Genomic DNA, 15,697 nt, shown 5'->3' with positions numbered 1-15,697 from the left:
GAAGCAAAGAAGCAGAAATGAGCCAAGTTGCCTGGAAAAGGATGGAACCAACTGATCCACATGAAAAAGACACTCACCATCCTGTTGAGCTGCCTGCTAGTGAGCACTGTGCTTCAGGTCCCAGCTTTCATGACCTGTCATATATACTGAAGTTGAGCTTTCATGAGGCAGCTTTCTTTAAGTCATTTCTGTTCCTCTAAGTAGCCTCTCACCTATATTCTTATTGGTAACCCCAATAAAACTCATTGGTTCACACACAAAAAAAATATTTTTTACATTAATTATATTTATTCGCTTTGTATCCCAGGTGTAGCCCCCTCCCTTACTCCCTCCCAATCCCACTCCCTCTCCCTCATCTCCTCCCACGCCCCTCTCTAAGTCCACTTAAGGGTAGGCTATGTGTCCAGTGGTAGGCGGGTAACAGGAAATGAACTCAACAGCATCTTTGGAAGTTCCCTGTCTCATGATGTAATATTAGGGCTTTTTTTTCCTTTAAAAAAATGATCTTACTGGATTTTGTAATTTTATTTTATTTATATTTTGCTTTTCTCTTTTTACTCGCCTGGTTCTTTTTCATATAATATAACTTCATTTTATTGTTTTTATGGGATTACTGTGTGTGAGGATGAGTGGGTGTCTCTTTCTTATATTTTTCTTGAGCGCTTTCTTATCTTACGTATTATGCTATAGTAATTTTATTTTAAATTATCTATTTTTAAATATTTTTATTTTTTAATTTAATTTAATTTTATTTTATTAATTACAAATTATTTAGTTTGTATCCCTCCATAAGCCCCTCCCTCTTCCCCTCCCAGTCCCACCCTCCCACCCACTTCTTCACTCTTGCCCCTCCCCAAGTCCACTGATAAGGGAGGTCCTCCTCTCCTTCCTTCTGATCTTAGTCTATCAGATCACATCAGAAGTGGCTGCATTGTCATCTTCTGTGGCCTGATAATGCTGCTTCCCCCTCAGGGGAAGGTGATCAAAGAACAGGCCAATCAGATTATGTCAGAGGCAATCCTTCTTCCCATTATTATGTAACCCACTTGGACACTAAACTGCCATGGGCTACATCTGTGCAGGGGTTCTAGGTTATCTCCATGCCTGATACTTGGTTGGAGTATGGATCTCTGGGAAGACCCCTCTGTACAAATTTTCTAGTTTTGTTGCTCTCCCTGTGGGGTTCCTGTCCTCTCCAGATCTTACTATTTCCCACTTCTTTCATAAGATTCTATGCACTCTGCTAGCAGTTGGCCATAAGTCTCAGTATCTGCTTTGATAGTCTGCAAGGCCGAGCCTTTCAGAGGCCCTCTGTGGCAGACTCCTAACTTGTTTCCTGTTTTCTTCTTCTTCTGATGTCCATCGTCTTTGCCTTTCAGGATGGGGCCTGAGCATTTTAGTCAGGGTCCTCTCTCTTAATTAGTTTCTTTAGATGTACAGATTTTAGTAGGTTTATCCTATGTTATATGTCTATATGAGTGACTATATACAGTGTGTGTCTTTCTGCTTCTGGGACAGCTCACTCAGGATGATCCTTTCCAGGTCCCACCATTTACCTGCAAATTTCATGATTTCCTTATTTTTCATTGCAGAGTAATACTCTATTGTGTAGATGTACCACAATTTCTGCATCCATTCTTCAGTTGAGGGGCATCGGGGTTGTTTCCAGGTTCTGGCTATTATGAGAAAAGTTGCTACAAACATGGTAGAGCAAATGTCCTTATTGTGTCCTTGAGCCTCTTTTGGATATAGGCCTAGGAGTGGTATGGTTGGATCTTGAGAAAGCACTATTCCTAGTTGTCTGAGAAAGCGCCAGATTGCTTTCTAGAGTGGTTGTAAAAGTTTACATTCCCACCAGCAGTGGAGGAGTGTTCCCCTTTCTCCACAACCTCTCCAGCATGTGTTGTCACTTGAGTTTTTCATCTTGGCCATTCTGATGGGTGTAAGGTGAAATCTCAGGGTCATTTTGATTTGCATTTCTCTAATGGCTAATGGCATTGAGCATTTCTTTAAGTGTTTCTCTGCCATTCGATAATATTCTGCAGAGAGTTCTCTGTTTAACTCTGTTCCCCATTTTTTAATTGGATTACTTGGTTTGCTGCTTTTCAGCTTCTAGTTCTTTATATATACTGGATATTAGCCCTCTGTCAGACAAAGGGTTGGTGAAGATTCTTTCCCAAACTGTAGGCATTCATTTTGTTTTGATGACGTGTCCTTCGCTTTACAGAAGTGTTTTAGTTTCATCAGGTCCCATTTATTGATTGTTGCTCTTAGAGCCTGTGCTGTTGGTGTTCTGATCAGGAAGTAGTCTCCTGTGCCAATGAGTTCTAGGGTTTTCCCCACTTTTTCTTCTAACCAATTTAATGTGTCTGGTTTTATGTTGAGGTCTTTGATCCACTTGGACTTCAGTTTTGTGCAGGGTGATAAGTATGGATCTATTTGCATTTTTCTACATGTAGACATCCAGTTGGACCAGCACCATTAGTTGAAGATGCTATCTTTTTTCAATTGTATGCTTTTGGCATCTTTGTCAAAGATCAGGAGTCCATAAGTGTGTGGGTTCATTTATGGGTCTTCTGTTCGGTTCCATTGATCCACCATTCTGTTTCTATGCCAGTACCATATAGTTCCTCTATATACAGCTTAAGATCAGGATGGAGACACCCCAGATGATCTTCTACTGTAGAGGATTGTTTTAGCAATTCTGGGTTTCTTGTTATTCCATATGATGTTGAAAATTTTTCTTTGCAGGTCTGATAATCTCCCTCCATGCTGAAAACGCATTTGACAAATCCAATGTCCATTCATGTTTAAAGTATTGGAAAGATCAGGATTACATGGCACTTACCTAAACATAGTAAAGGCGATATACAGCAAGCCTAATAGCCAACATCAAACTGAATGGAGAGAAACTTAAAGCAATCCCACTGAAATCAGGGACAAGGCTGCACACTCTCTCCATATCTCTTCAACAAAGTTCTGGAAGTCCTTGCTAGAGCAATAAGACAGTTGAAGGGGATCAAGGGGATACAAGTTTGAAAGGAAGAAGTCAAATTATCACTATTTGCAGATGATATGATAGTATACCTGAGTGACCCCAAAAACTCTACCAGGGAACTCCTAACAGCTGATAAACACCTTCAGCAAAGTGGCCAGATACAAAATTAACTCAAAAAAAAAAATCAGTAGCTCTCCTGTATACAAAAGACAAAATGGCCGAGAAAGAAATTAGGGAAACAAGACCCTTCACAATAGCCAGAAATAACATAAAGTACCTTGGTGTAACCCTAACCAAGCAAGTCAAAGACTTGTATGAAAAAAATTTCAAGTCTCTGAAGAAAGAATTAGAAGAAGATATCAGAAGATGGAAAGATCTCCCATGCTCATGGCTTGGCAGGATTAATATATTAAAAATGGCCATCATACCAAAAGAAATCTACAGATTCAATGTAATTCACATTGAATTACCAACACAATTCTTTACAGATCTGGAAAGAAAATTCTCTTTTTAAATTTTATCCTTATCCATTTTTGTTTTGTTTTGAGATAGGATTTTTCTGTGTACTCTTGGCTGTTCTGCACTTGCTTTGGTAGACCAGGTTGGCCTCAGAATCATGAAGATCCACCTGCCACTGGCTCTCCGGCTCAAGCCACCACACCTGGTTTATTATTACCCGTCAAAACCACAACAAAATAAAGTACATTTTAGATGATGGATCACAGATATTAGTGGAAAAATGGCATCTTCAGAATGATTAATTTTTTCCATGTGTGATTTATCCAAATTAGTTACCAAGAATATTTAATTCAGTGTGATGAAATCATATTCATTTTTGAAGTAATACAAGTTTCCATATTTAATGAGACATAGCCATTTCTAAAAGTGATATAGCCTTGCCTTTCTAGGCTCCAAAGGAAGAGGACTTTACTGTAATGGGCTCAAAACAGAGAATGACTATAAATTATAATTTCAAAAGAAAGTATTAGATTATATTAAGAATTGGCTCAGAATTATAGCTATTTGTAGTTGTACATGTTACTTTTACCTATAAAGCTGATGTCTACGTAAAATTGAGATCACAAAACTTCATATTCAGTTTTAATAATATATACAATATAATAAAACAAAAGTAATATATTAAAATTAGAAAACAAACAAACAAACACAAAGAGCCCAAGAAAAGTTCAAAAACAGAGACTCACTCATTCACACTCTTAGGAATCCCATAAAAACACTAAGCTAAGAGCCATCATATATACACAAAGGACCTGGAGGGTAAAAAGAGAGAGAATTATATGTGTGTGGGGGGGATGGGTGTGGATATGTGTGGTTTGATGTGTGGTGTGAGAGAGAGAAATAAAATAACCATAAAGAATAAGATAACATTTTAAAAGAGAGAGTGAAAATGGAAAAGCCCTGACACAACATTGTGAATCTCTAAGATGCCACTGAGTTCATTTCCTGTTAAACTGTAGATCTCAATCCCAGATTACTACAAAGACAAAAATTACAGCCAACTGTCTACAAATCATCTACTTCTGTGCACAACCATGCCCTATGTCAATGTAGAGTGTGAAGTGAGTAATTTTTCTTCAATCTACCTTTTTGAATTTTTTTTTCTCCCCAGGTCTTCACCTATCTCTCTATTGACCTTTATTTTTGAAAAATGAATTTATTAATTCTGTGAACTCAATGAAATATTTGGCTCTACTGACTTGATCATATGTTCTTCATCCTAGACCAAGGTTTGTTTTCTGTAATCACTCCAGGAAATGACTCTGACTCTTAATCCGTAGAATAGAAATTGCTCTTGGCACTGGTCAGCTTAGTGCTAGAATTATCCCACAGCTCCATGAAAGAGGATTTGATAACTACAGCACAGAGGGAGATTATTCTGAAGTGTCTGAGTAAATGAGATAGTGTATCTGTGATCAGTTACAAACTACAGAGAATTAGTCAAATATCATTGGAGCTGTAAACCTAACTTTTTATTCATTATACATATTTACATTAATATATATGTAATATATGTATGTATGTCTTTACATAAACATATGTACATACACTTATGCATATTTATATTATATATGAAATGACTGATTAAAAGTATATTATGTATGGGTATGTGCAAACAGACTGGGTATAAGCATGCTTGCAAGTGTTCTCTGTACCTGTGTGCTATATATACACACTATAAATGGATGTCCCGTAGATATACACATACTCATTTGTATTTATATTTGTTGTATGTTTGGGTGCAGATTATCCTAACCTTATTTGACTTTAATTGCTCTTTTTTTTCACTATGTATCCCCCCATTTTATTTCGATTTCTAATATTAAATTTAACAAGTGTGTTTTCATATCCCTTTCTTAATATCTTGGTCATTTTTTTTTTTTTTTGTTCTTGGCCAATATTAACAGAGATCTCTAACTTTTGGTTTCCAGCCTCTACATGCTTTACTTTGTTCCCTCAGAGGTGGAAGTTCATTCTTCACATATAAAGAGTAAGACCCTCATTAACTTCTAGATGAGCCCTGCCCGAGAATGTGAGTGATTCTTAATGTCTCCTGATCTAGGACACACACTTCGATGGCACTCACAGCACTAGTGTATTAGTTACTTTTCATTGTTGTGATAAAGCACCATGACCAAAGACAATTTAAGGAAGAGAGGGTCTAAATTTGGCCTATAGTTCTAGAGGGATAAAAGCCCTTTAGACTCTGGTAGCCTGGCAACAAGCAGCAGGCTTCGGAGCAGGAGCAGGACACTAAGAGATCACATCTTACCCATTCGTAAACACAACACAGAGAAAGTAATTGAAAGCATGGCCAGGCTATGAACTCTCAAATTCTGACTGTGGTGATGTATTTGCTGTAGCGAAGCTGTACATTCTAAACCTCTGGAACAGCATGACTAACTGGAGAGCATGACCTCATGCTTGAACCTACGTTTGGCATTTCACATTCAAAGAGCCACACTGAATTACCATCATTTGTGTTTAATTTAATAATACAAAGTATTTTTTCAAATTACCCCCCCCACACACACACACACTTCAGCCATTCACCTCTTTTCTATCTGCCCAAATTTGCATTCTGTTTTCAATGATTCAAGATGAATTTGTGCTACCTAAATATTCATGCATGTGAGGTGCTCTTCTGAAGAGTTGTTGTCTCTGAGAGGTTACAGTCTTTCTAATATTTATTTAATTATACTTTACAGCCTGATCCCAGCCCCCTCCCTCTACTTCTCCCAGTCCCATCTTCATGTCTCTTATCCCCCACCCCCATCCTTCTTCTCAGAGAAAGGGAGACTCCCAAGTGGTACCAATCCACCCTGGTACTTCAAGTTGCAGCAGTACTAAGTGCATTCTCTTCTACTGAGGCCTGAAAGGCAACCCAGCTAGAGGAAAGGGATCCAAAGTGAGGCAACAGAGAGTCTCTACTCCCATTGTGAGAAAACCACATGATGACCAAGCTATATGTCTGCTGCATATGTGTATGGGGTCTAAGTCTAGCTTGTGCAGCCTCTTTGGTTGCTGGATAAGTCTCTTTGAACCCAATGGGCATAAGTTAGTTGACTGTGTAGGTCTTCTTGTGGTGCCCTGACCCCTTTAGCTTCCTCTATCCTTCCTTCTACTCTTCTGCAAAACTCCCAGAGCTCGGCCTATTGTTTGATTGCAGGTCTCTCAATCTGTTTCCATCAGTTCCTGGATGAAGCCTCTCAGAAGACAGATTCTTGTCTACAACCCTAGAAGAGTTTCATTAATAGCATAATGGGTTGGCTTTCTCCCATGGGATGGGTCTCAAGTTGAGCCCGCTATTGGTTGGCCATTCCCTGAATCTCTGCTCTGTTTTTAGTTCTGTTCTTCTTGTAGGTGAGACAAACTTTGGTCAAAGGTTTTATGAGTGGGTTGGTATCCTCTGCCCCCACTGGAAGCCCCACCTTGCTATAAAAAGTTGTAATTTCAGCTTCCATATCCCCTGCTGCTAGGAGTTTCAACTAGTGTCACCCTCAGTGGATTCCAGTAGCCTAACTTGTCTCAGCGAAGCCCCCAGCAATTTCTGTTTTCTCTCCCAGTCCTCCATCTCCAACCTCTACTCTCTCCTGTCACGTGACCCCTACCCCTGTTACCCTTTCCACACCATCTCACCCAGTTCCCTCATTCCATCTACTTCAAATGTCTATTTTTTCCCATTATGAGTGAGATTCAAGCACCCTCCCTCGGGCCCTCTTTTTTATTTGGGTCTTTGGATAGTAGTAAGGTTATCCTGTACTTTATAGTTAATATCTATTTATAAGTAAGTACATACTATGAATGTCTTTCTGGGTCTGTGTTACTTCACTCAGGATGATCTCTTCTAGTTCCTTCCATTTGCCTGCAAATTGGGTGATGTCTTTCATTTAAGAGTTGAATAGTATTCCATTGTGTAATGTACCACATTTTCCTTTACAATTCTTGGGTTGTGGAACATCTAGGTTGTTTCCAGTTTCATCCATTGATGGTGGGAGTGCAAATTTGTACAACCACTGTGGAAATCAGTCTGGAGGGTTCTCAGAAAATTGGGAATATATCTACTTCAAGACACAGCTATACTACTTCTGGCCATATACCCAAAAGATATTCCACCATACCACAAGGACACCTGCTCAACTATGTTTATGACAGTTTTATTCATAATAAAAGAGGGGTTATAATATTAACATCAGTAGTTCCATGGCTTGGTGCGGGTTCATCTTCAGATCATATTTTCAAATATTTACTTAAGTCTCACATGAAAAGTTTCCAATTGCATGCCCCAACCATTGCCTTTGGCTATCTAGCCCTTAGACAAGAACCACACACCAGTAATATGAAACCAGCCCAGACAGCTGGAATGTTTGTAGTAAGTTCTGGTCTGAGACCTTTTATGATGCCACATGCCCTCTGTTGTTTATTCTTTCAAACAGCATTGGTATGAACTGTAATAGTATCAATTTGTCATAGTCATAGCACAAGAATTTGGAGAAATAGCCAACAGTAAAGAGAAAATTAAAATCATCTTTTATTTATACCTAACCTACAACCACACCTTAATGAGCAGACATTACAGATGAAACCATTGTCTTTGAGGTTTATTCAACATGAGAATATCATGAAAAAATTAAAATAAATGTTCAAATATAAAGAATGACTCAGGTATAGGTCAGTGGTGTTTACTTATATTTATGGGATATTTAAATAATAATGTAAATTAATGAGGTGGCATTTCTCTGATTCCAGAAATATCTGTATTATATCTCATATGTTCCTTTAGGATCTTTCTTCCATTCCTTAGAAGTCTTACTTCCAGCTCTCCCTTCAAGCAGAAGGTGCATACTCTGTTTTAAGAGGTTGTGCTATCTCAGAAAATAGTCCAGACGATAAGCATGAAGGTTCTTTTTCACTTCCATCACACAGTGAGTGTTGCTGTTGGTTACTACAAGTGGTAGCCAAGACATTTTTTATGAACTCGAAATTCCCTCTGGTATCTGGGCAAAGTAGGAAAATAAAATGAACTCATAACACATACAGCAGCACATTATGAACCACGAAGAACACCTGAATGAAAGCCTGAAAACCTTAGACCAGAGGTTCTTAGCCTTCCTAATGTTGTGACTTTTCAATATCTCATACAAGGTAAATTCCAACAATAAAGTTACTTTCATTGCTACTTTATAACTGTAATCTTGCTAATATTATGAATCTTTGATTTGGATTTGTTTTCTGTTGCTATTGTTTTGAGAGACTTGGTTTCTCTGTAGCCCTGGCCATACTGGAACTCATTCTGTAGACCAGACTGACCGTGAACTCAGAGATTCACCTGCCTCTGCCTCCCAAAGGCTGGGATTAAAGGTGTGAGCCATCACTGCCTGAAAATGAATCTTAACTTAGATACCTGATATGCAGGATATCTGTTATATGAACAACCCTTCCCCCAAGTCATCGAGACCCACTGAGAAACACTGTTTTAAACAACAATAACAAAAAGCATGTAATCCCAGCTGTAGGGTATTATAGTATTAAGAAAGATGTTTTAATATCCAGATATGAAATAGCTCTTCTGCTATTAGCCATGAATTATCTGTCTAGCCCCAGAAAATCCACTGAGCTTTTCCAGACTTCAGGTATCTCAGCTAAAAATTAAACATTATCAGAGAGACTTTTCCTCTAACTAGTTGTTGTAACTGATATTCTTCTTGCTTAACCATTCCTAATTATGTAATTTCTAGCTAATTCTTCTGGTGAAAAAAAAAAAGAGCAGCAATAGAAAACTGTAAATAATTCTTTCTTGGCCAATAACAAATCAAAATATAATGTGTTATATTAATATGTTCTTAGTCAGGTCTCTCTCATCCCTTCACCCTCGGCAAGCTGAGTCCATAGGGGATGCTGAAATCCATTAGGTTCCTTCCAAGCAAAGAGGTGAGAACAGGAATTATAGCAACACACTAGTTTCTCCTACACAGTAAGGCTCATTTCTCACCTCTCACTTCCTCTCTTAGCAAATCAGCTGTCACTTCACCTGTCACATCCCATGACACCTACATTCTATGATGTCCTTTACTTTCAGTTTCTGGAAGGCAAAGTTTTCTTGCTTGTCTGATATCTGCACATTCTTAATGTTTGTTAGTACCTTCCTACCATGGTTTCATAACTAAGTGGGTATCATTCTACCATACCCCCTAAATGCTTGCATTACATTGTATTTTATTTTGACCCCAGCAATAATTATAAGTTTTAAGCACATGTGTGCTTAATTCCTTTCTATGGTACTATGCATGCCAAAGATATTATATTACTCTTGGTTCAATTGCACACATAGTTATTATACAATCTCTTTGGAAATTAAAGAGGTTATAAACAACTTTGTCATGGCCTTACAGTGAATCATCTTCATTTATACACAAGCTAAAATGATTATATCATTTCTTTTCAAGCCAGACAAAACATGTCTTTCAAAACAATTCACAATTTAACTGTGACTTTATTATCCCCAGGCACACATGCAATGGCTAGGTTTCATTCTACAGAATGAAAACCACCACCAGCAACTATGTAACCATTTTAATTAAGGGGAATGCATATTCATATATTATCTCTTAATTGACACTAGGATATGAACAGTACACTGTATTTGGGCAGGTGTAATCAGTCAGGGTGCAGGAAAGAGATAGAAATACTGAATGTTGTTTTTTAAAAAGGACAAATGATAATATAAAAATTTTAAGCCAGATTTGAAGAGCTAAATTCTTAACAAACCAGACATAGACCAAAAGTTTGAAATACTCACTTATATAGACCTATAAGATATGATAAACATAATGAAATTTATACACCTAAAGAATATAAACAAGAAAGAAGACCAGGGTAAGATGATCAATCCTCACTTAGAAAGACAAATGGGATGTGCATTAGATGTAGGAGAAAACAAGTAACAGGACAGGAGCCTACCACAGAGGGCCTCTGAAAGACTCTACCTAGCATTGTATCAAAGCAGATACTTAGACTCATAATCAAACCTCTGCAGAGTGCAGGGAATCATATGAAAGAAGGGGGATTTAGTCTGACATGGAAAGGATAGGAGCTCCACAAGGACCAAATATATCTGGGCACAAGAGTCTTTTCTGAGACTGATACTCCACCAAGGACCATGTATGGATATAACCTAGAACCTCTGCTCAAATGTAACCCTTGGTAGCTCAGTAACCAATTGGTTCCCATAGTAAGGGGAACAGGGACTATTTCTGACAGGAATTCAATGGCAAGCTCTTTGACCCCCCCACACCCCAAGGGAGGAGCAGTCCTGATAGGCCACAGAGGAGGACTTTGCAGGCAGTCCTGAAGATTCCTGATAAAAGAGAGTCAGATGAAAGGGGAGGAGGTCCCCCCATCAGTGGACTTGGAAAGGGGCAGGGAGGAGATGAGGGAGGGAGGGTGGGATTAGGAGGGAATGAGGGAGCAAGATACAGCTAAAATACAGAGTTAATAAAATGTAACTAATAATAAAAAAAAGAAAAAGAAAAGCACTCGGGGCAAGACCCAAGGAAGTATGCTGTCAGCTGGAACTGACATCTCTGAGTGGTGGTGGTGGGCCTAATGAGATGGTTCGTAGAGTATGGAAACACTGGAAACTCAAATAACCTGATGAGCTGGGCCAAGGGCCACTGTGTCACTGCTGCTCCTTGGAACAAAAAGCAAACAGGACCACCTGCCTTCCGGAACCCTCTGTCACCACCTACTGGTGGGTGAAAACATGGAAACAGTTTGACCCCAGCACCACACAGCAGCAGAGTATGAAAGTATAGGCTTATTGTTTTACCCACAAGTGTAATAATTGGTGCTGTTCTGGTAATCCAGAGTACTGGGGAATCAAAAAGTTTCAGGAAAAGCTTTTTAAAAAGTATACAGCTTTTTCAGCTTTTTTTTTTTTTATTACTGTTGTTCTATAATACAGCTTGAGATCAGAGATGGAGATACCTCCAGAAGATCTCTTATTGTAGAGGATTGTTTTAGCAATTCTGGGTTTCTTGTTGTTCCATATGAAGTTGAGAATTTTTCTTTCCAGGTCTGTAAGAATTGTGTTGGCAATTTGATGGGAATTGTATTGAATCTGTAGATTGCTTTTGGTAAGATGGCCATTTTTAATATATTAATCCTGCCAAGCCATGAGCATGGGAGATCTTTCCATCTTCTCATATTTTCTTCTAATTCTTTCTTCAGAGACTTGAAATTTTTTTCATACAAGTCTTTGACTTGCTTGGTTAGGGTTACACCAAGGTACTTTATATGAGTTGTGGCTATTGTGAAGGGTGTTGTTTCCCTAATTTCTTTCTCAGCCCTTTTGTCTTTTGTATACAGGAGAGCTACTGATTTTTTGAGTTAATTTTGTATCCAGCCACGTTGCTGAAGATGTTTATCAACTGTAGGAGTTTACTGGTAGAATTTTGGGGGTCACTCACGTATACTATCATATCATCTGCAAATAGTGATAATTTGACTTCTTCCTTTCCAATTTGTATCCCCTTGATCTCCTTCAACTGTCTTATTTCTCTAGCAAGGACTTCCAGAACTATGTTGAAGAGATAGGAGAGAGTGGGCATCCTTCTCTTGTCCCTGATTTCAGTGGGATTGCTTTAAGTTTTCTCCATTTAGTTTGATGTCAACTATAGGCTTGCTGTATATCGCCTTTACTATGTTTTGGTAAGTGCCTTGTACCCCTGATCTGTCCAATACTTTAAACATGAATGGATGTTGGATTTTGTCAATTACTTTTTCATCTAAGGAGATTATAATTTTTTTTTAATTTGCAGGTAAATGGTGGGAACTGGAAAAGATCATCCTGAGTGAGCTATCCCATAAGCAGAAAGACACACACAGTATATACTCACTCATATAGACATATAATAAAGGATAAACCTATTAAAATCTGTACACCTAAAGAAACTAATCAAGAGGGAGGACTCTGACTAAAATGTTCAGTCCCTATCCCAAAAGTCAAAGAGGATGGACATCAGAAGAAGAAAACAGGAAAAAAAAATGAGGAGCCTGCCACAGAGGGCCTCTGAAAGGCTCTGCCCTGCAGACTATCAAAGCAGATGCTGAGACTTATGGGTAACCTTTGGGCAGAGTGCAGGGAATCTTATGAAAGAAGTGGGAAATAGTAAGATCTGGAGAGGATGGAAGCTCCACAAAAAGAGCAACAGAACAAAAAAAAAATCTGAGTTTTCTTCCCTGAGACTGATTCTCCAGCCAAGTACCATGCATGGAGATAACCTAGAACCCCTGCACAGATGTGGCCCATGACAGTTCAGTCTCCAAGTGGGTTCCATAGTAATTGGAACAGGGACTGTCTCTGACAGGAACTGATTGGCCTGATCTTTGATCTCCTCCCCTTCAGGGGGGAGCAGCCTTACCAGGCCACAGAGGAAGACAATGCAACCACTCCTGATGATTCCTAATAGACTAGGATCAGAAGGAAAGAAAAGAAGACCCTACCAGTGGACTTGGGGAGGGGCATGCGTGGAGAAGGGGGAGAAAGGGAAAGATTGGGAGGGGAAGAGGGAGGGAGCTACAGGGGTGACACAAAGTAAATAAAGTGTAATTAATAAAAACAATTAAAAAGTATACAGGTAATGTGTGTGTATGTGTGTAGTTACATATAAATGCACGTATATGTGTGCATATTGTGTGTATTTGTGTGTGTGTTTTATGCACACATGACAAGGTGATGGTGTGAGTATAGAATTCAGAGAAAAACTTGCTGGAATTGGTTCATTCCTTCCACCATGCAGATCCTAAGACTGAAACTCTGGCCTTAAAATTAGGAGAAAATCCAAGCATGATTGTGCATGCCTTTAATCCCTGCACTCAGGAGGCAGAGGAAGGTGGATCACTCTGAGTTCTAGGCCAGGCAGGTCTAGAAATTGAGCCCAGGGCAGCCCAAGCTACAAAGAGAAACTCAGTTTTGAAAAACCATTGAAAGAAAGAAAGAAAACAAAAGAAAGAAAGAAAGAAAAGAAAAGAAAAGAAAAGAAAAGAAAAGAAAAGAAAAGAAAGAATCTTTAAGTATCAGGCTCCCTATATCTCTGTCCCAACATAGATTTCTAATATTTAAAGGCATGGTTCAGATTATAAGACCACTATACATTCTCCCTAGAAATTATCAAAGTGGTGTCTGTGAATATATATGTGTTTGTAGTAAAGGAAGTAAAATATTGTGGAAACCTGAAACCTGGCCAGCATTTGTGTTTGCTGACAGTATTCAGTCCTGACTATCACAGAAAGATTTACCCAAGCTACATTACCTTTCTGAGCCTCAATTTCTGCACCTGCAGGTTCTCATAATGGGTTTCCTGTATAACAGGATTAAATTATTCAGTAGCTACATATTGAACAGCCACAGTTCACCAAACACTGTGCTCTACACTGGGAATACAACGATACAAGTCACAAGATGATTATGCTCTTAGAAGTTAAAATCTATGGGGGAGATCAGGTATAATGAAACAACCAAAGAAAAATATACGATAAATACTGAGTATGTGAGTGCAAATGCACTGATTTCTGTGATGGCAAAATTGTAGGCCTGAGAAACAATGCAAAGCTGCAAAGAAGAGCGACATGCTGAAAGGATGGGAGATCCTCAGGACGGGGCATTTGGGTTAAAAACTATAGAGTTAAAGCAGATTCCTGGATAAAGATGGGTGGTAAAACAGCTAACAGGACAGAGTGACAGTCTATGAGAAAGGAGGAAGCAACTCACATTTGGAAGCATGGAAAGTGGCAGGAAACAGGTCATGTTCCCAGTCATGGTTGCTTTCCCACCCCATGCATTAGCAAGCCTTAAGGCAAGCAGAGCGGGGCATGGTAACACTGTACCGTGTATGTTCTTTCATCAGATATTTAAGTTGTAATAATAATGTGGGCTTAAAGAGTCTGATTGCTTGATCACAGCAGCTTGTTAATTAAAGGTGCAGAGAGGGGAATGATTAGTGAAGGCAAGTTTGCACCTGAGGGAGAAATAGGATTAGCTTGCCTGAGAAATCAGATTAGTGTTCCTGGCAACAGGCCAATTGCAAAGAAGCATGCAGAACCTCCAGAGAAATAAAAATCTCTTTTTCCAATCTCTCTGTAGGAGGACAGTCCTCTGTTCCACGTAGCCCGTAGACAAGGGCAGGGAGAAATGCAAAGCATGGGGCACTATTCACCCCTGACATTGACTGGCTTTCCTGGTATTAAATGTGTGATTTGCTAATTGTTCTTGGTGGAAATAATTCTGTTAGGAATTCATTTGGCTCTGAGTTCTTGAGGCTGTAGAATCGCCACACTAGGTGATTAATGGGTAAGGTTGGTGTTCACATCCTCTGTTAGAAAGCTCTGGACCTCTTCCCATTTTCAGGGCCCCTCTGGGTTTAGTTTGTATCAGACAGTGGCATGGGTTCCACTAAACTATTGCAGCTTGGCTTCCAGTGAGCTGATTAAGAAAAAGAATAGAGTGGAACCAACTTAGAAATCAGGACTACAATGACAAAACCCAGCATGTCACAGTAGCTGGGAGCCAGCCAGAGGAAAAGAAAAGGCAGGGGTTTGGGATCCAAGTGAGCCCCAGTTAGAGCCATGACACGTGAGCTGTACAAATTAGCTTGCCTCTTGGTGCCTCAGATTATATAGTGTAATAGAAAACATATACCTTGAGGGAGTCCTAGAGAACTTTTAGATAAGGAAACTCATTAGTTTCTCCTTCGGGTCGTTTATTCAGGAAGAAAAGGCCTGTTTGTTATAATCACAACAAAGAATTTTTCACAAACATCTTTTGCTTTTGTCTGAGATTGGGCCAGAAATCAGAGTCAGCAAAAATTTGTCATTTATATGTAAGCATTGCTTCCCCAATGTTGGAAAAAAAAATCACCAATATGTACAGTATCTCCACACTTACTCTTCATGTTCACTTATCTCAGCCATTAATGTATTCTCCCACCCTTCAGTGGTCAGAGTACCCTGAACCATCTCTCTCCCCTGCTTCCCTTCTCTCTTCCATGCTGGTACCCGTCTTATCTCCAGGACATGGCATGCTACCCAGCTCAGGATAGCTCCTCATAAAAGCAGCAGACACACAGACTTCTTTGTCTACTTTCCCATAATTCTGACCTCATCCTCCTTATACAATGCATT

This window comes from Psammomys obesus, unplaced genomic scaffold, assembly GCF_907164565.1.
Source record: "Psammomys obesus unplaced genomic scaffold, mPsaObe1.curated_primary_1811, whole genome shotgun sequence".
NCBI lineage: Eukaryota > Metazoa > Chordata > Mammalia > Rodentia > Muridae > Psammomys > Psammomys obesus.
Note: the sequence above shows the minus strand (reverse complement) of the source record.